The sequence below is a fragment of the Rhinolophus sinicus genome, chromosome 12 (genome assembly GCF_057876585.1).
Source record: "Rhinolophus sinicus isolate RSI-liver-muscle chromosome 12, RSI-T2T, whole genome shotgun sequence".
NCBI lineage: Eukaryota > Metazoa > Chordata > Mammalia > Chiroptera > Rhinolophidae > Rhinolophus > Rhinolophus sinicus.
The window spans coordinates 46,374,854-46,389,796 of NC_142512.1; the positions used below are offsets into that span (position 1 = coordinate 46,374,854).

Sequence of the window (14,943 nt, forward strand, 5' to 3'; positions counted from 1 at the left end):
CGATTATCGATTTTTGTATGATCTTGTATATAACAACACTGCTAAACAAGATTCTCTTGGATTTTCTATGTAGATTTCCTAGCATCTGTGAATGTTGACAGTTTTGTAGTTTTCCATCCCAATTCTCATACTCCTGTTTCTTTTTCTTATGTTGGTGCAAGGAATTCTAATACCATGTTTTCCCCAAAATAAGACCTACCCCGAAAATAAGCCCCAGTTAAGATCGTCAGCCAGACGGACACATTTAGTACGTTATGACGATGTTCCAGAAGAAGGTGACATGGCTGTATTTGAATAAATGTAGATTATTGTACATGAAAAAATAAGACATCCACTGAAAATATGCCCTAATGCATCTTTTGGAGCAAAAATTAATATAAGACCTGGTCTTAGTTTCGGGGAAACATGGTACATACAAAGGATCATAGAGACATCTGGTCTGATCTGAAAGAGAATAATTCTAACATTTTACCATCAAGTAGGATAGTTGTTGAAAACATAGCTTATCAGGGAAAGGAAGTTCTCGTCTATTGCTAGTTTGCTACAAGTTTTTCTTTTTTTTAAAGTCATATTGATTTTTATCATCTTTTCCACATCTATTGAGATTGACATGTTTATTTTCCTCTTTTAATCTGTTAATGAGGCAAGTTACATTAATAGACTTTTAAATGTTAAACCACTCTTGCATTACCGGGATAAATTTTGCTTTTATTGTGATACATAACATTATATATAAATTATAGATCAAGCTCAATATAAACAAAAATGTCAGTTTAACATTATGTTTATATTGATCTATAATTTTTCCTACTGTCTTATTTAGTTTAATCGAGGGTCTATTAGAAACACAATGAGATACCATTACACGCATACTAGAATGGCTTAAATGAAAAAATTTGACAACACTAAGTGTTGCCAAAGATTTGGAGCAACCAGAGCTCCCGTACTTTGCTGGTGGGAATGCAAAATGGTACAAATGGTACAACTACTTTAGGAGGCAGTTTGTAGTTTCTTATAAACTTAAACATGCCCTTGCCACACAACCCAGCATCCCACTCCTAGGTGGGCAGGTTTCTAGTTTCCTGTTCATGGCAGGGTCTCAGTGGCAACTTCTGGCCTTGCCGTGACCCAAAGCCACATCTTCTTGTTTCTCGGTGAGCATTACAATTTCAGACTTGAGCTATTACGGCCATATCTGGGTTCAATATCCCCTGGTCCTCCTGGGTTCGACATCCCCTGGTCCTCAAAGACGCTGAGTTTGAGTTCCTTGAAGACTTCCATCTTTCTTATAAGTCAGCTATGTGTATATATTTAAAAGCCTTCTTATGTGCTGATAGTTAGATGGGTGTGTGTTAGCTGAGCTGACTCTGTTTCCAAAACTGGAGTCTCTAATTCAGTACCTATTTTTCACCCCCTCTCTTTCCTAGAGGTGGTACTAAAGATCTCTAACACCCCCACCCAGCGTTCTGGAGTGGGGGGAGAAAGAAGAATGCCTCTTTCTACTTCTCTGAATTTCCCAACGTGCTATAACAAGCACAAATTATTTCTCCAAGTGTGTGTGCGTGTGTGTGTATGAACTTTAATTTAAAAATTAGCAAAAGATGACCTATATATAAAGAAAAAAATATTTTTAAACCAGAGCAGCGTTGTGGCAGAGGGAGGCTGAGAGTGAATTCCCACCCCTCTCCTGGGATGGCCTTCTCTGCTTCTTCCTGGGGCATAAGCCAGCCTGCCCCAGGCTTTTGCGATGCTCTATTTTTATTTTCATTATTTAACTGTGTCCCATATAAACTGCTAAGTGGAGTGCTCAGTTCTGCAAATGTGCAAGTCACATGGAGCTCCTCAGGCCATTAATGGGGTCTTAGGTCCCCACCCCTTATCAATTTTAGTCCAAGGCTGAGAGAACAGAGAGGGGGCTGCCAAGGGGGCACAGAACAGGGAGTGAGGCAAGCGGCGCAGACTACCAGGAAGGGAGTGCTGGGAAGACAACGGACAGACCTGTGGACGGCGTCCATTTGCAGCCCGGCCCTCATGGGGTTGGAGGCGGGCTGATGATCGACTTGTTTTCTCATCTCTACTGGCTTGTTTACCATTGGCAGAACTCAGCTCCTGGCCACACTGGCTGGGAGATGTACTGACATCACCTCCTGGAGCACAAAGGAGTTTGAATTCTTCTACCTCACCTTTGTTATTTAATTCTACACCTTCAGAGGATCTAAACAGTGTCTTCTGACCATCTGACCCCACAAAAGTTATACACCCATGAGCCTGGAAAACAATGGGGTGAGTCACCAGGCAAACAGGGAGAAACCTCACAGTTCACAGGGGTTTGTTGACCACATGACCTTGCCCCTCAGCATTCGCCACGTTTTACCAAACCTTTTCATATGGGTTTGTGACCTCACTGGATTCCTCCATCAAGCTTAGGAAGGTGGTGTTAATGGATGGCATGGTCCATTCTGCAAGTAAGGAAACTGAGGTGGAGAGATGTGTCCTGCCTGCCTAGGGAGGCTGGGGCGGGACCTCAACTTGTGTCTTCGGGAGAACAGAATTCTGCCTGTATTCACTCCATTCTCCCCACAAAGAGGCAGCGTGCTTTCCATGGTGGTCCACAGAACAGGAAGTGTAATCCCCAGGATGCAGGGTCGGGGGCTCCCTGAGCTGATCCATGTGGGGTCTGCCCCTCCCCGGGGTAGGAGGCCTGCTGCTGCTTTCCCTCTGCCTCCAAGTACACCTGGGACCCATCCCGCCCCCCTCACTCGGCTGACTTCTCCCGCCCGAGCAGCCCTTCCGTCCCCAGTGCAGTGTCCCCAGGCCCATCAGATGATGAGTGTTTCTCATTCTTCCCACAACAACACATTCATCAGGAGGGAGACAGACGTTCCCATCCGGAGGGAAGAGAGAGGGAGCGCAGGAAATCAATAACGGAGAATGATGTCTCTATATTGTGCCTCCCGCACTTTGTTTCCCTCTGTAGAGGCAGGACAGAAAAAGAAAAATGTTGGCTGCATTTTTTATACTAATTGATCCTGAAGTTGGGTGAACCCAGCGGTGCCCCTTTAATGGCCAGCCATCGTCTGCTGGCACTTGGGTTCTCAATCAATATGCGTGGGCCACCCATTTATCTCATTTGGATGCCCTGGCTCCTGTCTGCTCACAGCGCTGGGACCTGCTCACCAGGATCTGAACACAGGTCACCAGCTGGGCGGGTGACGAGGGGGAAGGTCAAAGGAGGGGAGCAGGGCCACTCCCACAGCTCCAAACCCATCTCTCCTGCAGACATAAAAATTCCTACCCGCCTTGGGCTCAGATGCTTTCAAAGCTGAGCTGAAACCCCAGTGGTACAAATAGCATTATTAGCCAGTAACACTTTAGTCTGAATTTGTAGAGTCTTGTCTTCAATGCAGCCCAGTCTCAGCACCTGGCACCTGTCTCGGGGACATGGTCAGAAGTGCATGACGTGACTCATGCACATGACCCAGTCCACACCTGGCATTGTCATCAGCTGCTGTGAAAGCCCAGCTCTGGTAGCAGATGCGGGGCTTGGCACAGTTCTGGGCACATGGCAGCTCTTCCTCCTTAAATTTCTGGAAATCTGTGGGAGTGGGATGAGGGGAGGAGGTGGAGTGTCTGGATATCTGGAGCAATGCCCCATAGGTCGGTTCCAGGGAGGGGCAGCACGAGGGTGCAGAGGGACAAGTGGGGTCCAAACACCACCACGTGCCTGCCACTGCTCGGAGCTGGCAACTCAGAGGTGGATGATAGGCCCAGACCCACCTAAGAAAACCAAGTTCAGGGTGGTTGAGCCCCCAGCCCAGGCCCTTTTCTTTGTGTACTCAGGGGCTGACAGTCACCACCTCGTGCCCTGGAAGGATGGAGCTGACCTTGGTGCCGTGCGCCTGCCAGCCCAAGAGCACCTGGCACGCTCCCACAGAGCAAGGTGAGGCTGGCTGAGGCCTTTTGGGTGCAAGTGACGGTCATGTGCCAGGGAGCAACCACCTAGTCTGAGATTTACACAAGAAGTCACCTGCCTCTTAGGGCAACGGCTGGTGTTGCCTGGATGTATTGGCCGGTGGGGAAAGTGCCAACCCTTACTACCCACGAGTGCCAGGATGGTCCTCCCAGCACCACAGTCAGTGGGGGTTTGGAAGGCAAGCCGTGCTAGGCAGTGGAGTACCGGGTGTAGACAGGAGCCGGGAACAGAGCAAAGGTCCTGCGAGACTTAAGCCTCCGACCTTGGCTTCACATGAGCACTGGACAAGAAGAGGTCAGTGATGAAGAATGCAGACTCCCTGAGCTCAAGCTCTGGCTCTCCTACCAACCAGCTGTGTGGCCTTGGACAAGTTGCTTCACTGCTCTGAGCCTCCGTGTACTCATAAAATATGGGTAACCATACTTCAAAAGGTTTAGGAAAACTAAGTTTTGGCGAGGATGTGGGTAATTGGTGGCAGGAATGTAAATGGTGCTGTAGAAAACAGTCTGATGGTACCTTACTATGTTAAACATCTAATTATCATATGCCCCAGCAGTGCCACTCCTACGGATATACCTGACACAGCTGGTAACAGGTGTTCAAATACTTGTACGTGAATGTGTAGCAGCATTTTTCACAGCAGCCGAAAGGTGGAAATAACCCTGATGTCCATTAACTGATGAATGGATAAACAACATGTGGCATATTCACACAATGGAATATTATTCAGCCATAAAAAGGAATGAAGCACTAACAGATGCTGCAACATGGATGAACGTGGAAAACAATGCTATGTGAAAGAAGCCAGACACAAAAGGCCATATAGTGTACGGTTCTATCTATGTGAAATGCCCAGAATAGGAAAACACGTGGAGGCAGAAAGCAGACTGGTGGTGGCCAGGGGCTGGGGCAGGCGGGATGAGGAGTGACTGCTCGATGAGTACAGCGTTTCCTTTGAGGTGACGAAAATGTTCTGGAACTAGAGAGTGGTGAGAGTTGCCCAACATTTGAATGTACTAAAGCCACTGAAAGGCATACTTTAAGATGGCTAAAATGGTAGATTTTATGATATGTGTATTTTACCACAATAGGAACCCCTACAGACTGCACTCATTTATAGCAAAGATTACGATTCACCACAATTTAAGGAGTGCATACCAAAAGCGTATGCATACAAGCAATTATGGGGGGCACTGAGGAAAGGTTGGCTGAAGGGATGAAAGGAAACTAGATGCGAAGTGCTGGACGGGAGCTGGGCACAAAGTAACTGCTCAGTAAACTCCAGCTTCCTTCAGTTACTCCTCCTGTTGGAGAGCTGCGCCTCTGTGGACCATGCCCGGTCACACATCACACCTTGAGATGCGGGACAGGTTTTTCAAGTAGGTCTTGCAGCTGTACACTGTGGGTCAAGTGATCTGCTGCCTCCCCAAGCAGCCTGAGACCCCAGGGACGGCCGTCCAGAGCTTGCATTTAAAACCTGGTACCTGACCTCTGTGAGGTGCCGTGATAAGCACTGGTGAACACAAGCTCCATGGGTCAGGGCACATCTACAAAGGGCAAAGGGACCACTGGAAATTGATTACAGCATCAGTGGAAGTGAATGTCATCCGACGAGCCGGTAGTAAGCACTCCCTCAGCGAGCCCCTGGTCTAGTGGGGGAGGGGGAGGAATCGATGTTGGCAATGCAGGGGCAGGTCGGCTGATGGAGCTGACGCTGTAGAAGCACAAACAAGGGCCCCTACCTGAGAACATCTGGGAGGAGGGGTCACCTGGGCTGAGACCATTACATCACCTGGTTCCTGTCTGAAGAAGAGTTTTCATTTTACTTGAAGGGAAAGAGAAGAGAATTCTGGAAGAGTCAGACCCTGTGCCCAGTGAACTCCTTACATTTTCCTTTTGCAAGTTCCAAGGGTCTCAGAAACCATGTTGAGCTCCTTGGATTCAAATCCTGGTTCTACCACTTAGGAGCTGGGTGACTGAGGGCAAGTTACCTGGCCTCTCTGTGCCTCAGTTTCTTCACCTATAAATACTGTAAATGACAATGCCCTCAAAGAGTTGCCTGACAGTTAGATAAGGTCAGCAGAGCACGCAGCCCAGGAGACCCCGAGGAGAGGACATGTGTAGGAGCTATTGTCATTTTATCCACCCCTTTTACACTTGACCGTGGCTTTGGGGCTGGTTCACCAACAAGGTGGCCTAGAAGGACCCATTGGCTCTGTTCTTTCCCAGCCACAGACTTCTGCGGAGCCTCCTTCAGGTATCATGAAGAGGGGGAGACAGGCTCTGTGTCCACAGCGCCAGGAAGACAAAGCTGGTGGCTGCCACGTATCGAGCACCTCTGCTTGCTTGCTGTCTGCTGCCTCCCTTTTAATTTTGTCTTCACACCAACCCTATGTCGTAACTGCTCTCCCCTTCGTTTTAGAATTAAGGAAACTAAGGCTCAAAGAGCGAAAGTAATTGGCCCAAGGTCCCACAGAGCGGTCAAGCTCCAGTTCCACACTCTATCCATCCACTGCCTGGTATGGGGGGAGGGGACTAGTGATGAAGAGCCGTCCCCACGCCAACGCTTACCAGCCAAGTCTGATTCCTGGACTGCAACAGGGACATGACAATAAGGTGTAACTCATACAGATTAGATGGCAGGAAGCTTACCCATGACGTCACACATGAAAAGCACCCAGTAAACATTAGCTTCTATTACTACTCGTGTATCACCTCCATTACCCCCTCTTAATGGAAGAAGGACCCCGAGTGCCGTGCTCTTGAGGGGGGGTCTGTCCCTGGGAGCGACAGTGCAGATCTGCTGCCTGGCTCTTCATCGCAGGACCCCAGAACGCATGGCTGTCCCCTCCCCTGAGCTGGGCTCTCCCACTCCGAGTCAGGATCTCCTTGCTGCCCAGCTGTGTCCCCATGCCAAGCTGCAGAGAAGAGAATCCGTGGTGCATTTATTATGCTTCTGCTCACGGACCTCCACTGGGAGGGTGGTTCCAACACTGGCTTATTCCATGGGCTCCTGCCTCCCCCACCCAGGGCCAGGGGCAAGTGCGTCTTCCCAGGCAAGAGCAGCGCCCTCCCCGGGACTTCTGCCCCCTGTGCTAGCTGCCTCGGTTTCCACCCTCAGGCATGTGTCTGTGTCTATGGCACAATGTCTCCCTCCGTGAAGGGCTCATGGAAGTCCAGGGTCCTGGAGCAGGAAGTCTCCTGTGGCACCCCCACTGGGCTGGATCCAGGCAGCCTGGCCTTGAATGCTGGGGAGGCAGGGAAGCCCCCAAGGGACGACAACACCAAGTGAGAAGTTGACGTGCAATGACACCAGGGCTACTCTTGTTAACTTCTTTTTCCTGCCAATTCAGATTCTGCTCTTAGGAATGACCCACAGTGGGTCTCACTTCCCAAATGTTCTGCTATAAACAGGAACTACTTCCATAAGAAGAAAACAAAAACAATAAACAAGGAGGAGCATTAAAACTTAAGTATCCCTCCTTCCAAAATGGTAGCTCTTGAAATATCCTGTTCCCCTTTCCCCTCCAAGCCTTTTCTCTTCCTGTTGGATGCCTGCACTTCCTCAGGGGCTGGCTTAGAGTGGCACAGGAAAGCTTGTCCCCTCTAGCACTGAAGAGGCCTAGGCTCCATCTGTGCTCTGCCACTTACTAACCATGTGGTTCTGGGCAAGTTACTTTATGGCTCTGAGCCTCAGTTTCCTCATCTGTAAAATGGGGAGAATAACATCAGCTGCCCAAGATGATTGTGGGGATTTAATTAAATAGTGCGACATGTGCCAGGTACAAACCAGATGCCACAGAAAGGATGAAGCTATTTTTAGCCACCATCTTCTGGAACTGTCCCAACATCAGTCTCTTTCCATTTGCTTGACATGTGGGACTCAAGACAGTACTTACGGAAATCACTGTACTCACTGTTGGGCCCTCTGTCCCCCTCGCCCTCTGGCTTGTCTGCCCACCCACAGCCCTTGCCCTTTCTCCAAGTTCTGCCATCTTTGCCCCAGGAGTGGTCCCTACAGTCATACAGTATTGACTGGTCCAGAGGTGGCTGCCCCTAACTTAAGCTGGCCCCATCAGATTCCTCCTTTGGGGAGCCCTCATGCTCTTTTTAAGATCAAAACAGCTGCTGGGGCTCCTGCGGTTGGTGGACTGCAGAGAATGCGACCGGGGGGCCTGAGATTGGAGGGGCTGTGAGAGTGGTGGGTCTTGACTGCTCTCCAGCTCCTGATTCCAGAGTCTCGTGAAATCGGACCTCAGGGCCCACGCTTGGGCTGCAGGACATGCCTGAGGCGTCTCTAGTCAACTCCCCCTTCTACTTGAGCGACTCTGAGCAGAAGGAGCTCTTAGGCTTCAGCCCCTGAGACCTGGGTTCAAATCTCAGGACTCTGCCACTTATTAACTGGCTGCTCAGCCTCTGGGAGCCTCAGGTCCTTCTCATCTGTAACAGTTTCATTTATTTGCAAACTCACTGAAAAACCTTCCCAACAATGCTATTATTATTTCCAGTTTATCAATGAGGAAAAGAGAGAGAGAGAGCACATAACTTGGTCAGGGTCCCTGACAGTGAGTGGTGGGGATAAACGCTCCAAGGCTGGCCTACTGCCATCTTACTACCTGATCTTGCTCTAGTACTAGGCCAGTCTCCCTGTCTGCCCCCCCCGCCGCAATCATTTTTATACTTTACAGACATCCTCTGTAGACCACCAGCTTAACCCATCTGTCACTGGAGTTGTGTGTGTGTGTTGGGGGGGCATAGCAGGCGGAAGGGGCAGGGGGTGGGGGGAGTGGAGGATTTCCCCAAAGTGCTGCCCAGAGAAGTGCTGCCCTCTTCTGGCCGTTGCTTTTTGTGCAGGAGACAGCCTTGGATATCTCTGCATCCCTTACCAGCTCACGGGTGTCCCTGGGGCCAGGTTTACTATCAGAGTCACAGCCTCAATTGAGCTCTAGATCTGCAAGGGCTCCGGGGGTTGTGGTGGAAGCTCCTGGAGGCAGGGCTGCTTTATATCCCTGCCCCTGGGCACTCAGTAGGTGTCTAGAACAGGTGTGGAGAAAAAGAATCCTCTCTCCCATCCCATCCTTTAGCAGACGGGACAGAGTGACCCAGAGAGCAGTGGGGAGTTGAGTAAGGCCACGCAGTAAGAGTCTCCGGACACCCACCCCTAGGCCAGGACAATTCCTGCTGCAGCCCCCGAGGAGACTCGTGGGCAGGAAGTATCGCTGCTGTTCTCTACGACTCTCCCGCCTCTGGCAGCTGGGAGACAGCTGCTCAGGATGCTTCTCTGGCAGGTGCAGAAGGAGCCGTCCACCCACTGGGTATCATCTTCAGGTGAATAGAAGATTCCAGCAGTGGGGGTTGGGGGTGTTCTCCTAGATGAGGCCTGCCTGGCAAAGTCAGAGGGCCTTGGACATCCCCCATCATCCCATTAGATGGGGAAAACGTATGACGACGTACAACATAGTGGCGGGGGCCAGATACACACACCTCCTGAGAGGGGCCTGCACGCTCTCAAGCACACTCGGACACACCCGTGTGTCCAACATTCCCAGAAATTTCCTTCCTGGGGTCGCCCATCACTGTAGTCCATCCGCAGGCAAGACAACCCGCCTGTGGAGGAATAAAGGGCTTGAACAGTATCCACTAGCAGGGAGTTTGTCTGCTGATACCATCAGAGTTTCTTAACTCTCTGGGAAAATGTTTAAACCCACATTTCCAGTTAGGAAGCTATTTCTGACATGTGTCACTTGAAAACGGAGAACCTGGCAATGGGTTAATTGAGACTCTAAGCGTTAAGGGGTCACAGTGTCTGAGCATGGACCTGTGTTGGCTGTCCCAGTCTCTGCTCAATTCACAGCAGATCTGTAGCTGCAGTTCAGCTTAGCTCCCAAGAGAAGCCAGACCAGATTCCTTGGAGGAACCGGCCAGAGCCTGGCCCCAAAGGCACAGGGAGATGGTGACTCAGGAAGAATGGTTCTTTTTCCTCAGCTCTCAGGAAGGGGAATGCAGAGGGGAAGGGGAGGGGGGGGACAAGGGAGGGAGAAGGAAGGGGGAGGGGAGGGGGGGAGATGGGAGAGGGATGGGGGTGGGGAAGGGGGGAGGAAAAACCAGAGGGGGAAGGAAAGGGAGCCTTTAACTTTCCTTGACCCCCCCCCCCCCCCAAGATACTGGCCTTGAACTCACCAGATGGCATTGCTGCAGCTCAGCGAATAGATGCACGAATCTAGAACAAGAGCCTGTGGCTGGGAGAAGCAGAGGGTGCTGTCTGCCCTCTCTGGCTTCCTGCTGGCATGAGTGTATAGAGAGGGAGGGGGTACTAGAGATGGCACAGGCAGCAGGAGAGGTGGCACGGCTGGACAATACACCACTCCCTGCAAAAACCGAGACTAGTGCAAGGCCACACACCGCTAGTGAGTGACTGAGCACACTTCTGTGTGGCTCCAAGGCCTGCCTTTCAGTGTTGGGCATGCACGGCTCAAGTTCACATCTCACCTGTACTCCCCAAGTTGCTTGACCCTCTGGGTTTCTGGGCTGTGAAACACAAGGTAAGGAAATAACGCTTCCTTCATAGGACTACTGTGAGTATGTGTGGAAAAACACGTGGGATGGTGTTTGCACCGACTCGGTCGTAAGCACTCTCCTTTGTACTTAGAAAGCTGAAGTCCTCACAGTGGCCTCAAGGTCCTAACCTGAGGGGCCCATTGCAGCCTGGCTGCTCCCCACCCAGCCATCTGCCTCCTGCTTATTCCTTCACTTTCTCTTCCTGCTGCTGGAAAGTCTCTACATCTCATTCCCTCCCCTCCTTCCAGCCTCTGCTCAAATGTCACCTGCCAGAGGGGCCTTTTCTGCGGCCCCTTTGAAAATGGCACCCCCCACCACCTCACACTCTCTAAACCTCCAGCCCTGCCTTGTCTTTCTCTCCAGTATTTTTACCCCACAGCTGACTGTATATTTTCCTTCTTTAGCATATTTAGTGTTGGTCTCCCTCTTTCAAATGCTTGCTCCTAAGGGAACAGGATTGAATGTTGCCCGTTTTGTTCATAGCTGTATTCCCTCCCAATGGTTCTCAACGGCGGGTGATTTCACCCTCCAGGGGCCATTTGGCAATGTCTGGAGACATATTTAGTTGTCACAGTGGAAGGAGAGGTGTTACAATGCACAGGATAGCCCCTTCAAAAAAGAATAATCCGGCCTCAAATGGCAATAGGGCCCGGGTTGTACCCCTATTACTTAGAACAGTAGCTAACACTGTATACAGTAGGTGCTCATAAAGGCCTGTGATGGACGAATGAATAACTGCTATCATGTCACCATCATTATTATTATTTAAGAATGGATAAGGTTGAGAATAATCACCAAGAACAGTCTACATTTGGGAGTCCTGTTGGTCATACTGGTGACCTGTAACTTCTTCCGTCTGGTCTGAGCTCTGCCCTCAGCTGCACCCAGAATGGGCTGTAAACCAGGCCATCAAGAGCCAGGACCAGACCATGTTTCAGGCCCCCTGAGAGCCTGCATGATGCCAGCCTGCCCCTGCCCCCAAAGAGCCTGTCTGCGGTCCCCCTGGGCAGGGACTGTCAGTTCTCACCCCTATGAACGTCCAACATTTGCCGCCATCCTGGAACGCTCAGGACCGTGTGCCCTACAGGGCAAGGAACCACCACCTGCAAGGCCTTTTAGGGTGATCTGGGCCACCTCTCCCAGCCGAGGGGACTCACAGGTATGGTGAATTATGCTGTCTTTGCTCTTTCCCAGAAAGGGCAATACTAGAGCTGAGGGGATATTCAGGCAGGCACAGGTGTTGGAACCTCCCCTGACCCAGCTCAGCCCAGGCCTTCTGCTGACCTAGCAAATTACCACGGACAGTTTTACACAGTCAGCTGACAAGCGCAGACCCCTGAAATGCAGAGAACACCACCTATAGACTACATTAAACACCACGCGGCCACATTGTAAGGGGAAGGGGGAGCAGCATGTAAAGGAAGGATGATTTTGCTTTGGGCCTGGATCACCTCCAGAACAGGCTGCTGAGGCCCCACCCCAGACATAAGACTGGAAGCCTCTGGAAGCTTCTAACACCTGAGCAGGCCACCCACCCCACATTCCCCCCAAGCCTTTCTTTCTTCCAGGGGCCTCCTTGGGCTCACAGCTAGGTCATGCTCTATGAACTCTGAAGCTTGGAAAACACCATGGTCTCTCTCCTGTTCTGCCCACCTTCTTTCCTCCCCTCTCCTCTGCCCTCTTCTACTCCCCTCACAGATCCTGAAAGCTTTTAAGTAAGTCATCAATGCTAAGTTTCAGTAGCTGACGTAACTGGGTACAAGGCTATGAGCCAATAGAATGAGTCTCTAATGGTGGAATATTAGGCAGCAGACAGCTAGGGTTGGGGGAACAGACAGTGTGGAGGGGTTTTGCTGGTGCCCTTGAAATCACAGGTAGCTGGCCCCGATTCTGCCAGGGAAAAAGGCTGATGCCAAACCTAGGATGAAATGAAAGAGCAGGCTGGTGCCCAGGGACCGCCTGAGAATGAGCCAGGGCATGAGGGCTAGAAGCCGGATGTAGAAGCTCCAGCTCCCCCGGAGGTAGGGCTTGGTGGAGACTGTGTTCCAAGTCTTCCATCTTCACTTTCTGGGAATCTAAGCTCAATTTGTGAGCTACCCTGATACAAAAACTCACACTATACCCCCAGCTCTGAGGATCTCATGAGGGGTCCTAGCTGCATGGTCACCTCCCTCAATTCCAATGTCTGCGAGTAAGGCTGGGGGCTGGTGGAAGCAGAGACAACCAGCCCTGAACACTTCCAACCAGCTGGACACTGACATCTATGTTCTTGTTTTACAAAACACCCTGACTCCATTCTACAGATGAGGAAACAGCCTCCCCATCAGTGATCCAGCTGGGGTTGGAGCCTGCCTCTTCCAGCCAAGTATGAACAATTCAGCCAACCTCTCCCCTGCAACCCTCTCCTCCATCTCAGCCCTAAGTCACCAAAACCCCAAGTCACAAATGGCCGAACTCTGGAAAGCCTGCTGCCAGCTAGCAGGGCCATGGGTGCCCACCAGGATACCAGGGTTCTCACAAACTGCACATGGGTGGACACAGCAGCCTGTCTCCACCCTATGCCTCGGGCCTCCACTGCCTTCCACATCTAAGAGAGGCAGAAGTTTGGGGTGGGATGTCTCAGGCGCAACTACCAATTTCACCCTTTCTAGGCACCCTGAGGACCTGGCCCCAAAACAGGACGCCCCCAGCTACCGCCAGCTGTCAAGTTAGCAGAAAAGAGAGGCAGAGCTAGGGCGTCTCAGGTTGGCAGGAGACTCGGGGAGGCAGGGCTGGCTGTGGTGTCAGCAGAAAGGTGCAATCAACCTGTCACCAAGTTGCCTGTGGTCCTGAGATGTCCTGAAACCAGGACACCAGATCCAGGCCATAGTCCCCCCTTTGCCAATCCCGTGCATTCTGGGTTGTTAGCTCATCAAGCCTTGGGGTTTGTGCAGATGAGGGAGGGGACCTGAGGTGGCCGGGAGGGGAGGTCCCATTCTGTGTTCTCTGGGATGGTGTGGAGCAGGAGCCAGCAATGGTGACAGCTGGAGTGTTACGTCTGTCAAAGTCTGTCAAACAGAGACAGGCTCCCATCTGGGGACCTTGTCCTGAGTCCTGCTCTCATCTGGTCACTGACAATTCAGTGCAAAGTAGGTGAATCCCTTCCCTTTTCTGAACAAGGGCTTCCTCAACCATAAAAAGGGACACCAACGTGCTTGGCAGGTTCTAGGGGTGCAGGTGGGAGCACGTGGCTACACCCCAGCGCTGTGAGCCCACACCCTGTTCCTCTCCAGCCAGGTGTCTGAATTCTCTGTTAAGTCCCTGTCAGTCCCAGGAAGCGATCATCTGACTTCACTTACAAAATGTTACCAGACTGCATCTTCATCAATTGCCAAATTAGGATGAGGGCAAAGAGGCAGATCAAGTCATTAAAATGGGGGGCTTTGGAGTGACTAGGGACATTTTTTAAGGCATCTGCCTGTGGGTCCCCATCGCCACCAACCCTTTCTCCCCCACGTGTGCATCTCTGCTCCGTGGCATCTGCCAGGGACACTCCCTCGTCCCCAGCCAGAGCCAGGCATCCCTGCTGTCCCCGCAGCCAGGCTGAAGGAGTCTCGTGGCAGAGGGACCTGCTGGGGAAGTGAGAGCACCCGAAGGCAGGCTGTGAAATGGGGAGTTCCTCCCTGGTAGACCGACAGCCCGACTCAACAGGTGGCGGTGGGCTTCCCTCCCAATGATCCGGGTAATTGCTGCCAGCCTCAGTCAAGTCCGTCGTGGGAGTCCGCCCCCAGCCTCGGAGTGGGCAACAAGAACTGCCCAGCAGCGCCCGCAAAGAGAGGGCATCACTACCTTCCCGTACATCCCCCCCGCCCCCCGCTCCCCCAAACACACACTTCCCACCACACTGCCCCTGCTTTCACCGCGCTGGGCCAGGATGCGCGCGCAGGGGGTATCCGGTCCCTGCCCCGGCTGCGCGGTAATGGGGGTGGGGGCGGCCCGGCGCAGTGGCCGAGGCTCCCGCGGGAGGTCCTCCCCCCACGATGCGAGAGCCAGTCTCTCTCGGTCTTCCCGGCTCTTACCTCGCTGGAGCGACCGCGGCCCCAATTTTGGTGGAATGTCCCTCGCCCTCTCCGCGCGTCGGGCGGGAGGTACCCGGCCAATCTCCGCGGGTGCCCGTCCCGTCGCGTCCGGCGGAACCGCTCTGCGCCCGCGACCGTGGCCGCCGCCGCCGCGCGAGCCGCGAACTGGGAGGGAGGGCTAGGCAGGGGGCGGGGCCGTGGGCGGGGCCGTGGGCGGGGCCTCCCGGACCCCGCATTGCGAGCGCCGGCGGGCGTTGGGACCCTGTGCTCGCTGGGTTCCTCCGCGGGAGGTGACACTTCCAGGGGAAGCACCTTCGTGGGGTTTGCAGGTGGAGAGTGGGGACTGGGTAGGAA

The 14,943-nt window shown here is 52.2% G+C and overlaps 1 protein-coding gene across 1 annotated transcript in view; it reads right to left on the minus strand.

The window, feature by feature from the left end:
* The window catches only part of CACNG5 (calcium voltage-gated channel auxiliary subunit gamma 5), a 36,817-nt gene extending 22,062 nt beyond the window's left edge, over positions 1-14,755 (minus strand). Inside the window, exon 1 of the mRNA XM_074319887.2 lies at positions 14,590-14,755. The gene's annotated coding sequence lies outside the window, so the exon portion shown is untranslated. The remainder of the gene's footprint in view (positions 1-14,589) is intronic.
* Between the last annotated feature and the right edge of the window lie 188 nt (positions 14,756-14,943).